Genomic DNA, 15,012 nt, shown 5'->3' with positions numbered 1-15,012 from the left:
TAAACTCAAGATTTAATACATATTTTAGACATGATAATTCAGATTTAATAGTGACAATAACAAAAGAGCTTCATGTTCCTGTACTATGCTGAAAGGATCATTCAATAGCATTTAGTAATTACTCATATCTTTCCTTATTTTTCTTTTCCTTAATCAAATTAAAAAGCTAGAGAAGTAAGTTTCGGAAATAGCAAGAAAGTTTGCCTTCCTGGAGGATAAAATTATCATTAGTCCCCCAAAAGCAGGAGTGTAAGTAGTTCCTGAGATAAACTGTAAACTCCTGAGACCATTTTTCTCTAGGAGATTCAGCCCACTGAGCTCAGATGAGAGCCACGCACATGTCACCTCAGCACCTTAGGGTGTGTGAAATGACCCAGCCCACTAGCTGCTCCCATGCTCCTGTTGGATCCAATGTGCAGTGTTGTTTCATTGTTACATCACATACAGTTTACACATTAATTTTCGAAGTAACAGCCAAAGGTTTACCTTGTTTTGCTTTTATTTCAACTAGTTTTTCACTGTCATGAGTATTCTATACGAAATGATATTCACAGGAGAAATTTCTATTTTGTATCAATTCACTTACTATTTGGAATGTTCTCAAAGGTGACATAAGGTAGCCACTGTGGCACATGGATGTGGGTCACTGATCAGCCTTTGTACTTCTCATCTTCTCCAACTTGGCATCTGGCAGTGAGGGAGGCTCGGCACTTATCAGCCCTAAATCCTATAGGGCTGGCATTTAAGCAACTTCTGGAACTGAGTTGGGTGCATGGGTATGGGAATGGGTAGAGCAGAGCTGGGGGCTAGGAGGCAAACTGACATTTCTTCCTGATGCAAGGGAAGGTGATGGACTAATTTTGGGAGAGACCTAAGGAGAATGAACCAGGGCTCACTGGCTGGCTGGACATTGGTTCATCCCTTTGCTGAAGGTCATTGTTACCACCAGCCCTTCTTCCTCCAGTCAGGTTCACTGTGGCTCCATTATTTTCTGTCAGGTTTTTACTCCACTTCTGTTTTTTTCTTCAGGTCTCAGTTAGACCTCACTTTCTCTCCCCGTGCCCTACATATCTGTTCTTACTCTTCTTACCCATTTCCCCAATTTTGCATCATCAAAGATCTGGGAACTTTGATGGTAAAGCACATCTACTCTTTTGATCTTTCTGGGGATGCGGGGAAGTGGAGAGGCTGGAAGGCACAGGGAAGGAACAGTCCTGAATTGACAAGTTTTGCCTCCATCACATAAATGACTAGGATCTCTGTTCCCATTAAAAACAAAGCTGTTTGCTTCTCTTTTGCAAGATCTTGTGTAGCTTCATGGTTCCTGCATTGGGTAAAAAACTGGATTATATGGCATGCAAGAATCTCTGGGTCTAAGAATCTAGCTTTTCTCCTGGGTAAGCTATCTTTCTGTACTTGGGTTCAGTTATCATGCTCTTCCCATGTTGCAAAATGTTTGATCCAAGATAGCTATAAGAATTGATGAGAAATATCAATGTAATTGAAGAGGTACTGAATTATTGCCCTCTGTTAATTTCTTATCATTCTTAAGGCAATACCATCAGACATGTACTGGTAAATGTGTAACAACCAGCCCTCTAAGGGAGAGGGGAAAGCCCATATTTGCCATATTTACTTCTTTCTGTGGTAGACATACTCCCACCATGGCCTGTTTCAAGGTCCCAACCTGCAGTAGCATACCACTATGTAGCATTTCCACTGGACAGATTTAAATAGGTGTGAATAACTTCAAGGAGGCAGATAATAGTAAAGTAGCAAAATAGAATAGTAGTAAAGTAATGAAATAATTAGGAACTGATGAGTTTTGAGTATTTGTTATCTTTATTTTTAATATAATTTATTTAATTATAATTTAATTGTATTCTAATTTAATTTAATGTTGAATAATGGCTGTATTTAACAACTGGCTTGCAAAATTTTTGAAAATCTGTCAATCAGTTCTCGTAAACTGATGTGAGCCAGTTCAAACACATCATTGAATACAGTTTTCTCCCCTTAGCATGAAAGTTCTGTTCACATTGAGATTCAACAAACATGAAATTTCCCCCCCTCCCAATTCCCTTTAAGAATTTAAGTTGTGTGTAAAGTTAGAGTTGTCAGTTAGGCACTAAGACTTTTGCAGGTAAGAAAGGTTAAGAGATGTTACAGTGATCTTTTCTCACTGTCAGGCTATTTTTTTGTTTGTTTCAGTATGCTTTTTCCACATGAAAGGAACACACACCAACTTAACAACATATGGAAGCTTATATCTAATCGTTTACTGTAAATGGTCGCTTCAAAGGTAAATATATAAGATTTAAAATGATTTAAATCTTCTTAAAAGATAATTGACTCTTTAGACAAAAATAATAAGAATGCATTGTGGTGTTTATAACATGTATAATAAAATATATGAGAGTAGGAAGAATTCTTCCAGAAAATTGCAGAGGAGGGAATATTCCCCAACTCATTTTGTGAGGCCAGCATTACTCTGATACCAGAATCAGACAAACACATTACAAGAAAAGTACAGACCATTATCCCTTGTATACAGCAAAATTTCTAAAATCTCTCATGGGGCTCCTAATCCTATTCTACTGTCATATCTCTTGTGTACAGTAATGTTAGGATTTCCTAGCTGGCTTTTCTGCCTCTCCTCTCCTCTTTCTTATTCATTTTATATACTTTCACTAGATCAGTTTTCCTTGTATATGCTTTGATGATGCCATTGCTCTATGGAAACAGCTCCTTACTGCATACTAAATAAATATAAAGTAGAGTTATTGCAGGAGGTGTTGAGGAAAATCTCTCTCCTACTAGACCATTAGGCAGAGTGTTCAAGGGTGATATATCATTGCTATGCTCTTCTCTGACATAGAAAAGGTCATGAAGTGACCGCTGGCCCTAACTATCCAACTTGTACACTCTGACATCAAGCTCACCTGTAATAACATAAAAATGATGATAGCTAACATTTATTTATCAAGTACTATGTGCCAGTCATCGTGTAAGTACTTTACATGCATTATTTCACCTGTATAACGGGAATAATAATAATTCCTGCCTCATAGAGTTTTATGGGGATCTAAAAGAGCATACAAAGTGCTTTACACAGTGTGGCAAATATTAAGTGCTAAGCTGTTGCTGTTGTTGTTGTTGAATCTTTATACTCTTAAGAAAGTTGCCATTATTAACCCTTACTTATAGATGAGAAAATAGGCACAGAGAGCTTACATAAGTTGCCCAAGATCACACAGCCAGTAAGAGGTAGAGTCAGGTCTCAAACTGGTTCTGTTTGACTCTAAAACTTGTATTTTCAACCATAATGCTGACCTGACTCCAATAGGAGATTATTTCTACTCCTTTGCTCTTCAGTACTGAGCTAGCTCTAAATCAGCTGGATCTGTCAGAGTGCCTTAGTATGAGTTGATCCTCAAAAAATGTGGTTGATAAGAAAGACAGTCTTTCCATGAACCATTTCTGGAAAAGGTCGATACTCCCTGGGAAACAATTCACACATCATTTCCCACTTCCCCCTGCCCTAAAGCTAATATGGATTTTTAAATGCTGACAATATGTGAGAAGCTAATTTTAGACTTTCTCTCTCTGTTAGGAACTAGAAATATGAAACAATGAATTGATGATTTGAGCAGCTATCGTATCTTTTCCAATTACTTTGACAATCAGAGCATTGCTCTCTGTCCTGTGTTTTACGGGATTATTTATTTATTTATTTTTACATCTTTATTGGAGTATAATTGCTTTACAATGGTGTGTTAGTTTCTGCTTTATAACAAAGTGAATCAGCTATACATATACATATGTTCCCATATCTCTTCCCTCTTGTGTCTCCCTCCCTCCCACCCTCCCTATCCCACCCCTCGAAGTGGTCACAAAGCACCGAGCTGATCTCCCTGTGCTATGCAGCTGCTTCCCACTAGATATCTATTTTCCGTTTGGTAGTGTATATATGTCCATGCCACTCTCTCACTTTGTCCCAGTTTACCCTTCCCCCTCCGCATATCCTCAAGTCCATTCTCTAGTAGGTCTGTGTCTTTATTCCTGTCTTACCCCTAGGTTCTTCATGACATTTTTCCCCTTAGATTTCATATATATGTATTAGCATACGGTATTTGTCTTTCTCTTTCTGACTTACTTCACTCTGTATGACAGACTCTAGGTCCATCCACCTCACTACAAATAACTCAATTTCATTTATTTTTATGGCTGAGTAATATTCCATTGTATATATGTGCCACATCTTCTTTATCCATTCATCTGATGATGGACACTTAGGTTGTTTCCATCTCCGGGCTATTGTAAATAGAGCTGCAATGAACATTTTGGTACATGACTCTTTTTAAATTATGGTGTTCTCAGGGTATATGCCCAGTAGTGGGATTGCTGGGTCATATGGTAGTTCTATTTTTAGTTTTTTAAGGAACCTCCATACTGTTCTCCATAGTGGCTGTACCAATTCACATTCCTACCGGCAGTGCAAGAGTGTTCGCTTTTCTCCACACCCTTTCCAGCATTTATTGTTTCTGGGTTTTTTGATGATGGCCATTCTGACCGGTGTGAGATGATATCTCATTGTAGTTTTGATTTGCATTTCTCTAATGGTTAATGATGTTGAGCATTCTTTCCTGTGTTTGTTGGCAATCTGTATATCTTCTTTGGAGAAATGTCTATTTAGATCTTCTGCCCATTTTTGGATTGGGTTGTTTGTTTTTTTATTATTGAGCTGCTTGTAAATTTTGGAGATTAATTCTTTGTCAGTTGCTTCATTTGCAAATATTTTCTCCCATTCTGAGGGTTGTCTTTTTGTCTTGTTTATGGTTTCCTTTGTTGTGCAAAAACTTTTAAGTTTCATTAGGTCCCATTTGTTTATTTTTGTTTTTATTTCCATTTCTCTAGGAGGTGGGTCAAAAAGGATCTTGCTGTGATTTATGTCATAGAGTGTTCTGCCTATGTTTTCCTCTAAGAGTTTGATAGTTTCTGGCCTTACATTTAGGTCTTTAATCCATTTTGAGCTTATTTTTGTGTAGGGAGTGTTCTAATCTCATACTTTTACATGTATCTGTCCAGTTTTCCCAGCACCACTTATCGCAGAGGCTGTCCTTTCTCCACTGTACATTCTTGCCTCCTTTATCAAAGATAAGGTGACCATATGTGCATGGGTTTATCTCTGGGCTTTCTATCCTGTTCCATTGATCTATATTTCTATTTTTGTGCCAGTACCATACTGTCTTGATTACTGTAGCTTTGTAGTATAGTCTGAAGTCAGGGAGCCTGATTCCTCCAGCTCCTTTTTTCATTCTCAAGATTGCTTTGGCTATTCGGGGTCTTTTGTGTTTCCATACAAATTGTAAAACATTTTTTTCTAGTTCTGTGAAAAATGCCATTGGTAGTTTGATAGGGATTGCATTGAATCTGTAGATTGCTTTGGGTAGTATAGTCATTTTCACAATGTTGATTCTTCCAATCCAAGAACATGGTATATCTCTCCATCTGTTTGTATCATCTTTAATTTCTTTCATCAGTGTCTTATAATTTTCTGCATACAGGTCTTTTGTCTCCTTAGGTAGGTTTTTTCCCAGGTACTTTATTCTTTTTTTGGATTGGTAAATGGGAGTGTTTCCATAATTTTTCTCTCAGATTTTTCATCATTGGTGTATAGTAATGCAAGAGATTTCTGTGCATTAATTTTGTAACCTGATACTTTGCCAAATTCATTGATTAGCTCTAGTAGTTTTCTGCTAGCATCTTTAGGATTCTCTGTGTATAGTATCATGTCATCTGCAAGCAGTGAGAGCTTTACTTCTTCTTCTGTGATTTGGATTCCTTTTATTTCATTTTCTTCTCTGAATGCTGTGGCTAAAACTTCCAAAACTATGTTGAATAATAGTGCTGAGAGTGGGCAACCTTATCTTGTTCCTGTTCATAGTGGAAATGGTTTCAGTTTTTCACCATTGAGGGCGATGTTGGCTGTGTGTTTATCATATATGGCCTTTATTATGTTGAGGAAAGTTCCCTCTATGCCTACTTTCTGCACGGTTTTTATCATAAATGGGTGTTGAATTTTGTCGAAAGCGTTCTCTGCATCTATTGAGATGACCATATGGTTTTTCTGCTTCAATTTGTTAATATGGTGTATGACATTGATTGATTTGCGTATATTGAAGAATAGTTGCATTACTGGAATAAACCCCACTTGATCATGGTGTATGATTCTTTTAATGTGCTGTTGGATTCTGTTTGCTAGTATTTTGTTGAGGATTTTTGCATGTATGTTCATCAGTGATATTGGCCTGTAGTTTTCTTTTTTTGTGACATCCTTGTCTGGTTTTGGTATCAGGGTGATGGTGGCTTCCTAGAATGAGTTTGGGAGTGTTCCTCCCTCTGCTATATTTTGGAAGAGTTTGAGAAGATTAGGTGTTGGCTCTTCTCTAAATGTTTGACAGAATTCGCCTGTGAAGCCATCAGGTCCTGCGCTTTTGTTTGTTGGAAAATTTTTAATCACAGCTTCAATTTCAGTGCTTGTGATTGGTCTGTTCATATTTTCTATTTCTTCCTGATTCAGTCTTGGCAGATTGTGCATTTCTAGGAATTTGTTCCTTTCTTCCAGGTTGTCCATTTTATTGGCATAGAGTTGCTTGTAGTAATCTCTCATGATCTTTTGTATTTCTGCAGTGTCAGTTGTTACTTCTCCTTTTTCATTTCTAATTCTATTGATTTGAGTCTTCTCCCTTTTTTTCTTGATGAGTCTGGCTAATGGTTTTTTCAATTTTGTTTATCTTCTCAAAGAACCAGCTTTTAGTTTTATTGATCTTTGCTATTGTTTCCTTCATTTCTTTTTCATTTATTTCTGATCTGATCTTTATGATTTCTTTCCTTCTGCTAACTTTGGGGATTTTTTGTTCTTCTTTCTCTAATTGCTTTAGGTGTGAGGTTAGTTTGTTTATTCGAGATGTTTCCTGTTTCTTAAGGTAGGATTTTATTGCTGTAAACTTCCCCCTTAGAACTGCTTTTGTTGCATCCCATAGGTTTTGGGTCGTCGTGTCTCCATTGTCATTTGTTTCTAGGTATTTTTTGATTTCCTCTTTGATTTCTTCAGTGATCACTTTGTTATTAAGTAGTGTATTGTTTAGCCTCTATATGTTTGTATTTTTTAGAAATCTTTTCCTGTAATTGATATCTAGTCTCATAGCTTTGTGGTTGGAAAAGATACTTGATACAATTTCAATTTTCTTAAATTTACCAAGGCTTGATTTGTGACCCAAGATATAATCTATCCTGGAGAATATTCCATGAGCACTTGAGAAAAATGTGTATTGTGTTGTTTTTGGATGGAAAGTGCTATAAATATCAATTATGTCCATCTTGTTTAATGTATCATTTAAAGCTTGTGTTTCCTTATTTATTTTCATTTTGGATGATCTGTCCATTGGTGAAAGTGGGGTGTTAAAGTCCCCTACTATGAATGTGTTACTGTCGATTTCCCCTTTTATGGCTGTTAGTATTTGCCTTATGTATTGAAGTGCTCCTATGTTGGGTGCATAAATATTTACAATTGTTATATCTTCTTCTTGGATTGATCCCTTGATCATTATGTAGTGTCCTTCCTTGTCTCTTGTAACATTCTTTATTTTAAAGTCTATTTTAACTGATATGAGAATTGCTACTCCAGCTTTCTTTTGGTTTCCATTTGCATGGAATATCTTTTTCCATCCCCTCACTTTCAGTCTCTATGTGTCTCTAGGTCTGAAGTGGGTCTCCTGTAGACGGCATATATATGGGTCTTGTTTTTGTATCCATTCAGCCTGTCTGTGTCTGTTGGTGGGAGCATTTAACCCTTTTACATTTAAGGTAATTATTGATATGTATGTTCCTATTCCCATTTTCTTAATTATTTTGCGTTTGTTATTGTAGGTGTTTTCCTTCTCTCATGTTTCTTGCCTAGAGGAGTTCCTTTAGCATTTGTTGTAAAGCTTGTTTTGTGGTGCTGAACTCTCTCAGCTTTTGCTTGGCTGTAAAGGTTTTAATTTCTCCATCAAATCTGAATGAGATCCTTGCTGGGTAGAGTAATCTTGGTTGCAGGTTTTTCTCCTTCATCACTTTAAATATGTCCTGCCAGTCCCTTCTGGCTTGCAGAGTTTCTGCTGAAAGATCAGCTGTTAACCTTATGAGGATTCCCTTGTGTGTTATTTGTTGTTTTTCCCTTGCTGCTTTTAATATGTTTTCTTTGTATTTAATTTTTGACAGTTTGATTAATATGTGTCTTGGCGTGTTTCTCCTTGGATTTATCCTGTATGGGACTCTCTGTGCTTCCTGGACTTGATTAACTATTTCATTTCCCATATTAGGGAAGTTTTCAACTATAATCTCTTCAAATATTTTCTCAGTCCCGTTCTTTCTCTCTTCTTCTTCTGGAACCCCTATAATTCAAACATTGGTGCCTTTAATGTCCCAGAGGTCTCTGAGATTGTCCTCAGTTCTTTTCATTCTTTTTTCTTTATTCTGCTCTGCAGTAGTTATTTCCACTATTTTATTTTCCAGGTCATTTATCCGTTCTTCTGCCTCAGTTATTCTGCTATTGGTCCCTTCTAGAGTATTTTAATTTCATTTATTGTGTTGTTCATCATTGCTTGTTTCCTCTTTAGTTCTTCTAGGTCCTTGTTAAGTGTTTCTTGCATTTTCTCTATTCTATTTCCAAGATTTTGGATCATCTTTACTATCATTATTCTGAATTCTTTTTCAGGTAGACTGCCTATTTCCTCTTCATTTGTTAGGTCTGGTGGGTTTTTATCTTGCTCCTTCATCTGCTGTGTGTTTTTCTGTCTTCTCATTTTGCTTATCTTACTGTGCTTGGGGTCTCCTTTTTGCAGGCTGCAGGTTCATAGTTCCCTTTGTTTTTGGTGTCTGTCCCCAGTGGCTAAAGTTGGTTCAGTGGGTTGTGTAGGCTTCCTGGTGGATGGGACTAGTGCCTGTGTTCTGGTGGATGAGGCTGGATCTTGTCTTTCTGGTGGGCAGGTCCACGTCTGGTGGTGTGTTTTGGGGTGTCTGTGGCCTTATTATGATTTTCGGCAGCCTCTCTGCTAATGGGTGGGGTTGTGTTCCTGTCTTGCTAGTTGTTTGGCATAGGGTGTCCAGCACTGTAGCTTGCTGGTCGTTGAGTGAAGCTGTGTGTTGGTGTTGAGATGGAGATCTCTGGGAGATTTTCGCCGTTTGATTTTACGTGGAGCTGGGAGGTCTCTTGTGGACCAGTGTCCTGAAGTTGGTTTTCCCACCTCAGAGGCATAGCACTGACTCCTGGCTGCAGCACCAAGAGCCTTTCATCCACATGGCTCAGAATAAAAGGGAGAAAAAGTAGAAAGAAAGAAAGAAAGAAAGAAAGAAAGAAAGAAAGAAAGAAAGAAAGAAAGAAAGAAAGAAAGAAAGAAAGAAAGGGGATAAAAGAAAAGAAAATAAAGTAAAATAAAATAAAGTTATTAAAATAAAAAGTAATTATTAAAAAAAATTTTTTTTAAAGTACAAAAAAAAAACAACAAGAAAAACGGATGGATAGAACCCGAGGACAAATGGTGAAAGCAAAGCTATACAGACAAAATCTCACACAGAAGCATACACATACACACTCACAAAAAGAGGAAAAAGGGAAGAAATAATACATCTTGCTCTCAAAGTCCACCACCTCAATTTGGGATGATTCGTTGTCTATTAAGGTATTCCACAGATGCAGGGTACATCACGTTGATTGTGCAGATTTAATCCGCTGCTCCTGAGGCTGCTGGGAGAATTTTCCCTTTCTCTTCTTTGTTCGCACAGCTCCCGGGGTTCAGCTTTGGATTTGGCCCCGCCTCTGCGTGTAGGTCTCCTGAGGGCATCTGTTCTTTTCTCAGACAGGACGGGGTTAAAGGAGCCGCTGAATCAGGGACTCTGGCTCACTCAGGCCGGGGGAGGGAGAGGCATGGAGTGCGGGGCGAGCCTGCGGCGGCAGAGACCGGCGTGACATTGCACCAGCCTGAGGCGCGCCGTGCATTCTCCCGGGGAAGTTGTCCCTGGATCCCGGGAGACTGGCAGTGGCGGGCTGCACAGGCTCCCGGGAAGGGGTGTGTGGATAGTGACCTGTGCTCGCACACAGGCTTCTTGGTGGCGGCAGCAGCAGCCTTAGCGTCTCATGCCCGTCTCTGAGGTCCGCGCCCGTCTCTGGAGCTCCTTTAAGCAGCTCTCTTAATCCCCTCTCCTTGCGCACCAGGAAACAAAGAGTGAAGAAAAAGTCTCTTGCCTCTTCGGCAGGTCCAGACTTTTCCCCGGACTCCCTCCCGGCTAGCGTGGTGCACTAACCCCCTGCAGGCTGTGTTCATGCCGCCAACCTATGAGTTTATTTTTAATGGCCCCATTCACAAACTAAGATGCTCTGTAATTTGCAACTCTTCTGTTGCCTTCCCAATACCAACTGGGCATTTGATCGCCTATTTTCTTGTCATTTTCTAGCCCCTAGGCTTGCCTACCACTCCATGTCAGCACCCTCAGTGTCTCTCTATCATCTCCAAGATCAAATAAAACTCTTTATTCTTGGTTTATGTAACCCACATGTCAATTTTAAATCTATTACCCACTGATGCCTAAATAAGGTTATGTCAAACCACAAGAAATCCAAGTTCTTCTTCAAGAGTCTGATCCTTTTGCATGAACACTCCTACTTCTGGGCTTGAGTTTTAGTGGGTAGTGCCTCTGCAGCAACTCAGATATTTAATTCTGCTTCTTTTCAAGTTTACAAACAGTTAAGGAATCCCATAGAACTTGGCTAGAAAATTAGCTGACACAAAGCTAATCTTGGAATGGTTTACACTGCATTAATGCAAATGACTTCAAATTGAATATTAAGCATGCTTCTTTTTGAAATGCCTTTTAGTTACTCAAACACAAAGAATTTTTACTGGCTCTTCACCCTTCCTGGTCTCCAACTGCACACCATATTCCTGATTCTCCTCTTCCCCTCCATTTTCAGGAGCTAAAACACATTTCTTTCTTTGCTTTAGGAAGATCACACTAGCCACCTCCTAAAATGTTTACCTTGATCTCTGCTGACATCCATGTGGACTATCACCAAGCAGCAGTACAAGTACTGGCTCAAAAAAATTATAGTAACCTTCTTAAGAAGAATTCTGGTACCAGCTCTTAAGAATAAATTTTTCACTTCCATTATATCACAAAGCCCTTTGGACCTAATTTTGCTTACCCTCCCAAGCCTCATCTCCCCACTACTCCGTGTGCCTTTTCTGCTATCAACACACTACATTCTTCCCCCTTCCCATATTTTAAAAACATGTCACTACTTCTTCTGGAAGTATATATGTTTATATTTATTTAAAATATACATATATATTTCAAAGGAAAATCATGCCTTTTATACAAATATAAAATAAAAACACATCAAAGATTTTATTTAACTCAATTAATGAGGGAGCTAGTAAGATGCTGCAACTGGTTCAAAGGAGAATCCAAAGAGTAGCAATGTAATAGGCCATCAGAAATATTTAAATGAACTTTCTTCAAAAGTGCAAAACTGGCTTATTCCACATTGGGGGAGGAGAATCAACTGAACATCCATCAGAAACAATTCATTTGTACATTTCTGGACAAGAATCATTTGCATTGCTATAAGTTGTCTACAAATTACAGAGTTGTAAATAGCTCAAAGATCATGAAAGACACAAAGACCCCCTAAACCAGACACCTTGGAAGGGTATGCTAGACACTGCCTGGTTTTCACTGAAGTCATCCCACAACCTTTTTGGTCCATTTCTAAGGCTTTCACATTTTTTTTTTATACTCTCTCTCTTTCTACCATGTTCTGCTCCTCTTTTTCCCCATTTGGTTTACCCATGCTGGTTCCCAGTGGTTAACTCTTTTCTTTCTAGACACTCCCACCCCATCTGTTTAATAACCTAACAGCAATTTGTTCAGAATCACTATCAAGCTAACCAGTGGTTTGCAAAATAATTAATTTCTTTCTCCTTTTGAACAAAATCAGGAAAATGTTTTCTTGTGCTTAGGTTTCTGGTGCCTCTAATGTTTCATTCAGCTGGGCTTGGAGACTTGAAATAGCTTTAACTAGCTCTACAGTTTCTCAATATATATTCCCATATCTTAGACTTCAATTTCTTCTTTATGACTTTGGAAAGTTGAGTACAGTTTAAATAGCATTCTCTTTAACAAAGAAGGTAACAGCAAAGGGGACCTTTAGTAATCCCATTTTCTCTGTCATTTGTTATATTTATATGCATACATATTCTCCAAATGGTGTTCCTCTGCCTTGTGTATTCATTTACTTGCTCTAAGAATAAGATTTTGGCCACCTACAGCATTTTCCACAATTCTCAGAATATTGAAGGAGTCAGTCTCTGGCATTTGGTTCACAGGTTGATACAACTCTCTGGCATTTATCTTTTGTCATTTCTGTATTTATGTCCTTCTAAATTTGAACTACTTGGAGAGCCATAGATGCTCTGGTTTCTTTATGCTCTTTCTTCCTTATTGGGGTGATTTATAATAGTACTTTTAGAGCTGTATTGTAATAGTCAATAGTTACTTTAAAGAGGTAAATTGAATTAAGGCTCCTGATGATTCATTCGACGTAGTTCTGAAACTGAGCAGGACCCTGTGAGGCTCCTGGGCGTGAAAGCCTTTCTGTGTCCCCCATTCCCGTTTCTTGTTTGTAGGGAACAGACTCCAGCCTCCATGACCTTCCCTGAGTTCCAAAGGGCAGATTCCAACAGCTGCTAATCAGGGAAGGGAGGGGATGCAGAGACAAGGGAGGAGACCACCTGAAGTCAGATTAAAGGAGTGCAAACCCTGCACACACCCTGATCCTTATTAGCAACTCCACCCTTGAGCCACTGTTATAAAACTCCTCACCAAAACCTCCCTGGTTGGGACACCCAGATTTTGAGGCCCCAGCCTGCTGTGTCCCCCTTTGTGTTACTAAGTGACTTACTAAGTAGCCACAGAGTGGGCCTGTTCATGCTGAGATAGTATATTCAGAGAAGGAGGGCCACAGTGAGTAATCAAAGTGGCATTTGAAGAGCAGATGAAAGTAGATCCCATGCTGGCGAGAGTGACATCTTGTGAGAGCAAGAACTTGTGTTATGTAAACAAACCAAAGCTATCTAAAGAGAATCACAATAATTTCCCAGTGACTTAAAAGCACAAACAGAAATTACTACTCAGTTGGATTTTCATTTCTGAATTGTGCCCTGTGTTAGGCACAGAGAGGGAGGTCTTATGCTGCTCTCCAGGATTTTGGGTGCAGTTAGACAGTCAATTTTGTGATTCAGGCTATAAAAACTGCTGCTCACAAGGCTGGGTGGACTGAGGATCCCTAGCCTGGGGTGGGGGAGGAAGGCACTACCTGAGGCAGACACAAGGGTGGGTGGAAAGCCAGGCTGAGGTGGGTAGCTCTCACCTTAAGCATGTTGTCATCAGTAGGCACCCTCAAGGCTTCTGCCCACTGCTTCTCTTAGGCGGCCTCTGCTACAACTTCTGGAAAGGTGTGTGGGGGGGGACTTTAGCTTCAAAGATAAACTCCCAGAATTCATGGTTTTCCTTCTTTCTTTTCTCATGCAGTGTCCCTCTTCCATCCCCCTGAATTATAGGCAGTTTAGTTGCATAAATTATTTTTAGAAAACTAAAAGGGAAAGTCAGGGCATAAAGTGTATGACCAAAAACAAATCAACAAACAAGTGGACAATGGAGTGCCAGATATTGCTCTCAGTGCTTTACGTTTATTAATGTATTTAGTCCTCATCACAACCAAGTGAAGCAGATAATACGTATGTCCATTTTGAAGATGTGCAGCGTATATAAAATTACTTGTATCACTCAGCTCTTTAGCCTTGCAATGTAGTGATCCATTCAAAAAGGGATTCTTCTTGTTTTACATGATTTACAGTCATGTGTAATCCCAAACCTTGGTGGGTTTAGGGGGAGTTAGTGGGGGAGTCCTTGTTTCTGAGTAACTGAGTTAATTTCTGCCCCCTAGTCCAAAGCATCCCTCCCACCTCCCTTTCCTTTTTTTTAATTCCTAAGGGAATAAATTCCACATGTGAAGACTGGTCACATTTTTCTGCAGTTGGCCACACCCAGAAATGTTGATTTAGCATTTCATACCACTATTGAAATCACACCGAATCTTCCAGCTCCCTATAGATCATGTCAAACTTCGTGACCTGTTTCTTTATTTGTTGATCTGTCCATGATCTTCACCAGCAATATAGCCATGATAACAGATCCTCAGACGGTTTTGTGTATATTATATTTGATGAAGATATTTCACTGATATAAGTTGATATTAAGACTCTTTTTTTTAGGACTCTTTTAAACATTCTTTTGCATTATTTGAAACTGCATACAATAGGGTAATGAGCTCTAACTCTTTTCTTTTAGGATAACTAAGAAAGTTTACTATACCCCCAAAGACTGTCAGAAGCCACCATTGTTCCCTTAAGAATAATAATAGCTAACACTTCCACAGTGCTTGTACGGTGCCAGGCACTGCTCTAATTGCTCTCTCTATATTATCAAATTGAATCCTCACAACAACCTACACAAGCAAAATGAGTTTGACTTGCTTTCCTGTCATTTTCTTCTAATTCCAAGTTTCATGTGAATGCAGTAAGTAGTGGGACTTATGTCACATGCTTCCACTTGGTCGCAAGGGAGGCTGGCGAGGCAAGCCGCTGTCTTTGCTTTGGGAGTTAGGGCTCATAATGAAGGAAATGAACACAATATAGAATGTGTTTGAAAGATGCTAGGAAACCCTAAATATGAATAATACCACTACAGAGACACAGGAGGAAAATCAGTCATATGGCGTCACAGAAGCCAAGGAAAAAGTGCCACCAAGAGGCCCAGTACTATGAGGACTGAGAAGTGTTCATTGACTGTAGTGACATGGAAGTCACTAGTGACTTTAGTGAGGACCATTTCCGCAGAGTGATGGGAGGG

General features: G+C 39.0%; 1 pseudogene; it reads right to left on the bottom strand.

The window, feature by feature from the left end:
* Window positions 1-11,101, bottom strand: part of LOC132515395 (small ribosomal subunit protein uS7m-like) — a 70,039-nt pseudogene extending 58,938 nt beyond the window's left edge.
* Between the last annotated feature and the right edge of the window lie 3,911 nt (window positions 11,102-15,012).

Source organism: Lagenorhynchus albirostris, chromosome 2 (genome assembly GCF_949774975.1).
Source record: "Lagenorhynchus albirostris chromosome 2, mLagAlb1.1, whole genome shotgun sequence".
NCBI classification, from domain to species: Eukaryota; Metazoa; Chordata; class Mammalia; order Artiodactyla; family Delphinidae; genus Lagenorhynchus; species Lagenorhynchus albirostris.
This window is presented reverse-complemented; position numbering and strand designations above follow the sequence as displayed.